Here is a 7,732-nt window from a genome sequence, read left to right as displayed (position 1 = left end):
TTTGGCTAAATCAGTGCTATTTCGAACATTCTTTCCGCTTGCAAAATTGCATTAAAATATCAATTTAATTATTACCGAACTATATGGAATAACCACAATGGACCTTACGTGTTAAAGGCAGGTAGAAACATTTTGCACTTGCAGGAAACGTGCTTACCAGTTTGACGAAAAACGCCTGCCCAAGTTGAAGATAGGGTTGATACCAAATGACCTGTTGAATTTGAATCCGTCTGAAACGGTATCATTCAGAGGAAAATAATCACAAAAGGCTTCTTAAAAGTATGTGCCACTGAGGTTAGCAACGGAATCCATTTGTAAGAAACCCCAAAATGTACATACGTCTTCTCTTTTTTTCTCAAATGTATATAAAGTATCCACTGAGCTGATACTTTAACACGTTAGTTACGGACCCTTCTTAAGCTATCGATTAATTTGTCACTTTATACAAACAAATGCATAAAAACAAACTGATGGTCGGTATATACCTTTAAGGCGGAGACAGTGGGAAACGGGTTTGAATTCCCTGGAAAACTGTGTTAAACATGAGTAAACATTTTGAGCGTTTCATTGTTTAGATTAACATATCACTAGATAATAAATTATATCACATAATACGTAGCTTAGATACCCCCAGCACATTATAAAAGATAAAGGGCAGCATGAGTTTGGAAGTGCTAAATGGTTGGTTTGTTTGAGTTAGATAAACAATGCTGTGAAATGTTTAAACAATACAAAGAAATATAAAAACGTACATCAAATTTGGAGTCATGGTTTACTGAAGGGCGCAGACATATCAAACCAATTGCTGTGGCATAAGTGCATGATGACTTTTTTTCAGAAGCCTTTCCAACAATATTGACTTGAAAATAGCCTGTGCTTTGAATTCAATTGAATTCGTGACGTGTTAAGCTTAGCATTAGTCATATACTTTAATGCTGTTAAAATATACTTTAAAAATGAGAACTAGACAAAAAATAGACGACTTTATTGTTAGTAAATTGGCTTAGAGTTGTTAAATCATATTAGTTTGGAATGACCTGTTTATCTAGGTGATTCATTCAAAACACGTATTGTATACAGAGAATACCTGTTCACATATAAATACTGCAATTTATGTTTATCTTAAAATACATTTCATTCTATCAATGTACACGCCTTATATTGATTTATTCGGTTGAGTACCGGGACGAATTAGAATAAATCTGCTTTATCATTGATATGTAAATGAGACACGGTAGAGTGGTTAAGGGCGCGTAATTTGAATAGGGAGTGGCACAGGAATGTGTGCGTGGTTGGATTGAAGGTAGATCACTTCACGCTTGCGAGCAGCAACGACAACACACAATTTTTGTGGCGCTGTACTTCCATTGCGTTATATCAGCAAATGGGAGAGTTGGCAGTTTTGCTCTCCTAAAGTCAATTCGACATCTCATTTTAAGAAGCTACATTACATTCAAGGCTACTGACAACAGAGCTCGCCCCTACATCGGTATCAATCAAGACAAGACAGTTGTTAATAGCAGATGGACCGAAGATCGGAAAGCAGAAAGCAGAAAGCCAGTTTACGAAGCTAAGTTAAATTACAGTCTTTTTAATTTGCAAAAATGTAGTTGCAGATGTTGAAATTCACAGATGATTTTTTTGAGAACGGAGAGATTTCTGGTTCCGAACGAAGAGTGTTCTGGAGAATTACTTTCCCATCGTGAATTGTGGGGACTTTTACACTAGTTCTTTGTTATAAGATGTAACCAGTCTCAGAAAATGGTCAATTTCAGAAAACCCACACTCTACTTGTTGAGACGAAATATAGGCCCTAGATTGAATCGATGTTCTGCCATATACAATTTGTTGGAAACCCATAATAAAGCCGTTTATCATTAATCCTTTGTAAGTTTCAATTCAGTGACAACAGGTGAATGTCGTCCGAAAAGGGAGTAGATAGCCCTGGCATCAATCAGTCAAATTTGGTGATACGCCCATATTTCTTTGTTCCTTGACAACGTATTGATTCACGTTGAAGTTTGATCTGAAAATCTTAAATATCACCTTGTGAGCGTTTGACCAATCGGGTTTTCCTGGGTTTCACAGAATTTTTTTTTTCCAATTTGTTCCAATTCCTACCATCATATGTGTCTTTAAATTGTACCAAAATAGTACGATCGCTGGAAAAGGGGCAATTGCAAGAACAAGGAGAGTTGTCTTAGAAGACAGTTTGGGACACTCCAGTTTCCTTCAGAAAGCCATAGAATAGAGAGCACAGTGCTCAAACCAAAAGTGGTTGGTTCTAAAATGCTCAAAACGGGGTTGAAGTGGTGAAGAAGTTGGTTCAGAAGGTGAGAAATGCAGAATGATGCATACATGTCATGTACAGATGACTTGCTTAACGATGGTTTAGAGATTTGCCAGCTTATTCCATTTTATAACAATTGCTTTCAGAAAGTCAGAGAGCACATGCTTAACTTAAGCGGAGAATGTATTTGGATTAGCAAAGTGGTTTTGTCTAGTGCGAAGACGGAGAAGTGTAGAAATACAAGATGTCTTTTAGACGATGATTGAGTTTGCCAGTTCCTTCAAAACCAGAGAGAAGATTTAGTTCTAGTAGGCTTGACTTGAGATTCGTATAAAGTCCAAAGGTATTTAGAATCCCGTTTCACTGATGTATTTACATCTGTTTCTCATCAAAGTTCACTAGTCTTGTTCGGAGAAAAATTTCCTCCAGTTTCAAAACTGTTCCACCGACGCTGGACGCACTGGTAGTACAAAAGGGATTCAATAGAATATTTGGGCATCGGTCAGATAGCGAGAAGACTCGAAGCTCGACTCGGAGAGAATCGAAGGCAGTGAAATTGGCCTTAAGTTAACCCTTCTATGGAAACATGCATGGTCAGCCTAGTTTATTATTTGGCCTAATCTTGGCCAAGATAACCCCATTGGTTTAATATGAAAGCCACGAGTATCACCATACTAAAGTTTAGTGGTTTACGTGGCAAAAAAGTTAGGGTCAGAGTCGTTTCTGACAGAAGTATATAACGAGATGCGTTCAGAACGCAAACAAGACAGTCTCAGCAGACTTACACCAAAATATGGTGACATCCTCAGCGGATGTTTGGTATTGTAAACGTTACAATTGATATCCCCAGCGGATGATGATTCAGATTTGGCAAATAAGCTGTTCTTTTGTATTCAGAGTATAGTTGTAGCAATAAGCAGTGGGAAATGCGCTTTTAATTAAATGCACTTAATAAAGAAAGTGTTTAGTAAGTTGACGCATGATTTTAATCTCGTTAAAGTAACAATCTTTATTATTTTCCTTTTTGGAAGCTCATCTTCAACAGCGATAATTGGAGGCAGCGGAGTCCTCAATCAGCCAAAAGTCAAGAGCTGGATATAGTCTCGCCAGTCAACTGCTTTCCATGCTACTCGAGTCACAAGCCCCATCAACAGTCTCGAGTACAGATCATCCTTCACGAGATGGCGACAATGGGCAGAGTTGCACGGAATATCATACCTACCCGCAGATCCTTACATGGTAGCCTTATACCTGATCCATATTGGAACTCTGCAACATCACCATGCACCTACAGTCACAAACTCTTTAGCTGTCATGTCATGGGTTCATCTCATGGCTAGTTGGGGACCATGATACAACCAAAGACCCTCTGGTGTCATACACCGCGCTAAAGGTCTGACAAGAACACTGGTTAAGCCAAAGAAAGATCCAATTACACCAGATATTCTTTCTGAGATAGTGCCAAAATAGGGTAAAGACCGTTCAGTACACATCTTATTTCATATAAGAATCCTGGTCAAGGCCCTTATTTCATATACCGGGTCTTATCGGCTCAGTGAGTTAGCCGTACTTTAATTGAAGTATTTACGTGTTATCTCATGCACTCGGCCATGTGAATTCAGTTATTATTGCGAGGTAATTATTATCAACATGTACAGTTACAATGTTGGAATTGTATGTCAAGTGGGTCAAAGTCTTCCCTTCAGATAAAGACCTTCTTTTGTGTTCATAAACTTAAACAAATGTTAAAGAAGAGTATAAAGTGATTTCATAGAGGTATAAACCGATGAAGTACTCGAGAGTTTGAGAGGGAAGGTTAGAGTTTTCACAGAGCAGCCCCATGCTGCTGTTGGAGTCTTAGTGGCTATCAAAGCAGATATCCAACAGGCTGTTCAAGCGTCATGGACGCCATATCAGAGACAGAGAAGGATACTTTAATATATCCAAGAGAGTGATTGCAATATGATGTTAAATATCTAAATCCTTTTGGGGATTCAGCATTATAGACCCGTTCTTTATAGTTCATACCGGTTGCTGCTGCAAGCACAAATACCAAAATCAGGATGATTTGATTGTTTATTGTGTAGAATGGTGTTGAAATGATAAATATTGATTTATTCGGTTGAGTACCGGGACGAATTAGAATAAATCTGCTTTATCATTGATATGTAAATGAGACACGGTAGAGTGGTTAAGGGCGCGTAATTTGAATAGGGAGTGGCACAGGAATGTGTGCGTGGTTGGATTGAAGGTAGATCACTTCACGCTTGCGAGCAGCAACGACAACACACAATTTTTAACACAGTTGTTAAGTCTGGTTGTAATTTCATAGTTGTTCAATGTCTCAAACAGTATTTATAAGAGACGAACATTGCTACCCTTGCCTGAAGGAGTTGTCTTGCATAGTTCAGGTGTACGTTTCCATTTTTCCAAATATGGTTTTGGTTTTTCGTATCTGGCAGTCAACACAGCAATGTTAGATGGGGTACAATTCCAGAAACAGCCATAATGTAATAGATGAGTGGTATCTTGCGATTATTCAATTAAGTTTAGCTAAAGGCTCTGAAGCCTAAAGGAAAGTTCTGTGAAACTTAAAGGTTCAAATGAAATCCACAAGTGGCAATCAAGGTATGGTCGGAATAGTTTCTGACGGAGGTATAAAACGAGATTTACAGGTTGGCAGTAAGATTCATAAAGATCAGATCTACTAGATGAGATGCTAGAATTGTTCTAGCGATCTAATGCGTTCAGAACGCAAACAAGTCTGAATAGACATGCACCATAGTATGCGTGATTTATCCTCAGCGGAAGATATCTGGTATTGTACAAAACCAAAAGAGATAATTCTGAAAAGCTTGCCTTAATATAATATCAAATGTGGAACGATTATTCAGAAATAACCATGACAATTGTAAAGAGGAGGGAAGTCTCAAGGTTAATTCTAGTATTGATTACGCAAATATGATAAATGAAAGGCTCTTACGCCTAAATGATAGACCCTAGTTCTGTAAATATTGTCTTCATCAAGACGTCTTTAAGGTTCAAATTATTGAATGACCGTTATTAAAACACTGTCGTACCTGGTAGTCATCACAGCGATGAGACTAAACATAATATCAAATGGGGTACGAATAATTAGAATTAATCATAACAATTGCAAAAAGAGTGTTGTCTCAGGTATAATTCTGTATAATTAATTGATCACTTAAATGTGTCTATAATGAAAGGCTCTTACGCCTAGATAATAGATGATAGTTCTGTAAATACTATCAAGTCTTTAAAGGTTCGAATTATTGAAAGATGTAATTAAAACATTGGGTCGTCGTACCCGGTTGCTGCTGCAAGCACAAATACCAAAATCAGGATGATTTGATTGTTTATTGTGTAGAATGGTGTTGAAATGATAATTAATTTTTAAAATGAAATAATAGTTGTGGCACCAAAAATGTCAGTGTTAGTATTTAACTCAATCGAAATTATAAAACAAACGCACTTTGTGATGTGAAATGTGGTTTTGTGGTGTGCACCATATCAGAAAAAATAAGAAAGTAAAAATGTTGGCATTTTAGATTACTGTGCTCTGTGCAAACTGTCCAATTTGCTTGGGTATTGGTTACTTTTACTAGTTGAAATGTTTTAGTCTTGCTCATTACTTTGAAAGCAATTAGTTTATTTTTCTTAAAAATAAGGATAGCAATAATGCTAAAGCTATTTTGTTGTTCGTAATATTTGATTTATATAAATAGTTTCGGCTCTGTAGAATCAGAAATCGTGGAGTCGCTATATAAAGTGTCATGTATCGTTGAGGTTGGGATTTAACGATGGTATGCACAATGTATGTATCCTAGCCAACGGCCGGGCATTAATCTAATATCACTGTTCATTTGTTAGCTGAAATATTGCTCATAATTAATAAATCATATTATATAGCTTTGTGCGTAACTACAAAATTCGAAATGTTACTATTTAATTGTTGGGTCACTTGTTTTCAAAGAATTCTCTTCCTACTTTGCAGCGGATTCGTGAAATGTTGAAAGAAAAAGAAGAAGAAGAAAAAAGGGAAAAGCACCCAAAATGAGGGCAAGCACCCCGCAACCCCACCCCACCCCCGTCCCCCTCCCCGACCTCCTTCCCCACCAACCACAGACTTTTGCATTTGGAAATTGAAGTTGCATATCTAGATTGTGCAACAGTTTTCGTAGCCTTGTGTAAATGTGATATGCGTGGCGATTAAAAGAAACAACAAGAGTGCGTCTTGACGTCCAGATTCTAACCATCAACAGGCGCCTTCTATCGTGTCTTCGATGGCCCGATGGCGTAATTTTTTTACTAGGAGAGTTAGGGGCAATGTCATGAATAATTTAGTTTTTCCTTTGAATCATTGCAAGACTTAGGTTCTCGTTCTATTTTCCCCTTAATTCAAAATTATCTCAGTGTTAAATTTTGAGAAGAAAAATAGCTGATGAAAATGAGCAGCGACGACGTGGATTCGAACCAGGGATCTTTGTATCCATAGCTCATCTCGCTATCCACTAGGCTACTGTGTGGTAGCTCGACAACAATCGTTCTTTAAAATGCTTTAATGTATTGTAACTAGTTGAGTAGCTAACAACAATGCTGTTGATGGCATTGTCCGTTCTCATGGATAAACATGAATTATTCATGACATTGCCCCTCCTAGGAATAAAAATTACGCGGCCCGATGGTGTATGAGGAAAAACATGGCAGCTGTTGACCGATTAACAACTTTTGCGTGATCGCTGCTCTAGATGACGGAACAACTTTACATGCACGAATATAACAGTGGCCTAGAAAGATCACTGGCCCTTTTTTTACGGTCGCCCTTTATCACGAGCACCTTTGAGCGCCCTTTTTCACGAGCGCTCTTCTTTTTTTTTGGGGGGGGGTTTCCTCCCTCTTTGTTTTAGTTATTTGAATAAAAGGGCACTCGCGAAAAGAGGTACTCACAAAATACTGGGGGTGGGGGTGAAGTTAAATACCCCTTACCCCTCCACCAACCTCTTACAGCGATGGCGTTAATACGGTTACAAGATGGAGCTGGCGGTTTTCCCCTTTATTTTATCTTGCTGTAATGTAGCTCCGTACCAAATGCATATTAATTCTCTACCGATCAACGAGGAAATTTCTAGTAATCGTTAATTTTTAATATCAGCTATTTTAGACAAGCTGGTACTCACTTGACCAATTCCAAAGAAGCATTGTACTTATTTGTCAACCGTTTCGTATCTAGGCCAGTTAATTGCAAGTGGAGTTGCTTTGAATAATACAGGAAGATGGGTGGGGAGAGGAGGTGTTACGTGTAGTGCCGCACCGTATCGTTATTGATTCATGGCTCTACAGTACGGTCAAGGATGTCGGACAATTATTGAATAGAAGAGGGATGCCTCAGGTAACCATCCTGTTTAACAAAGCCAATGAAAA

General features: G+C 38.1%; 1 long non-coding RNA gene across 1 annotated transcript; it reads left to right on the top strand.

The window, feature by feature from the left end:
* Window positions 1-1,157: 1,157 nt before the first annotated feature.
* LOC119727391 lies at window positions 1,158-4,298 on the top strand. The gene is made up of 2 exons (XR_005270941.1): window positions 1,158-2,333; window positions 3,322-4,298. It is a non-coding gene; the product is annotated as an uncharacterized LOC119727391 (long non-coding RNA).
* Window positions 4,299-7,732: the final 3,434 nt, after the last annotated feature.

The sequence above is a fragment of the Patiria miniata genome, unplaced genomic scaffold (assembly GCF_015706575.1).
Source record: "Patiria miniata isolate m_02_andy unplaced genomic scaffold, ASM1570657v1 HiC_scaffold_1, whole genome shotgun sequence".
NCBI lineage: Eukaryota > Metazoa > Echinodermata > Asteroidea > Valvatida > Asterinidae > Patiria > Patiria miniata.
This window is presented reverse-complemented; position numbering and strand designations above follow the sequence as displayed.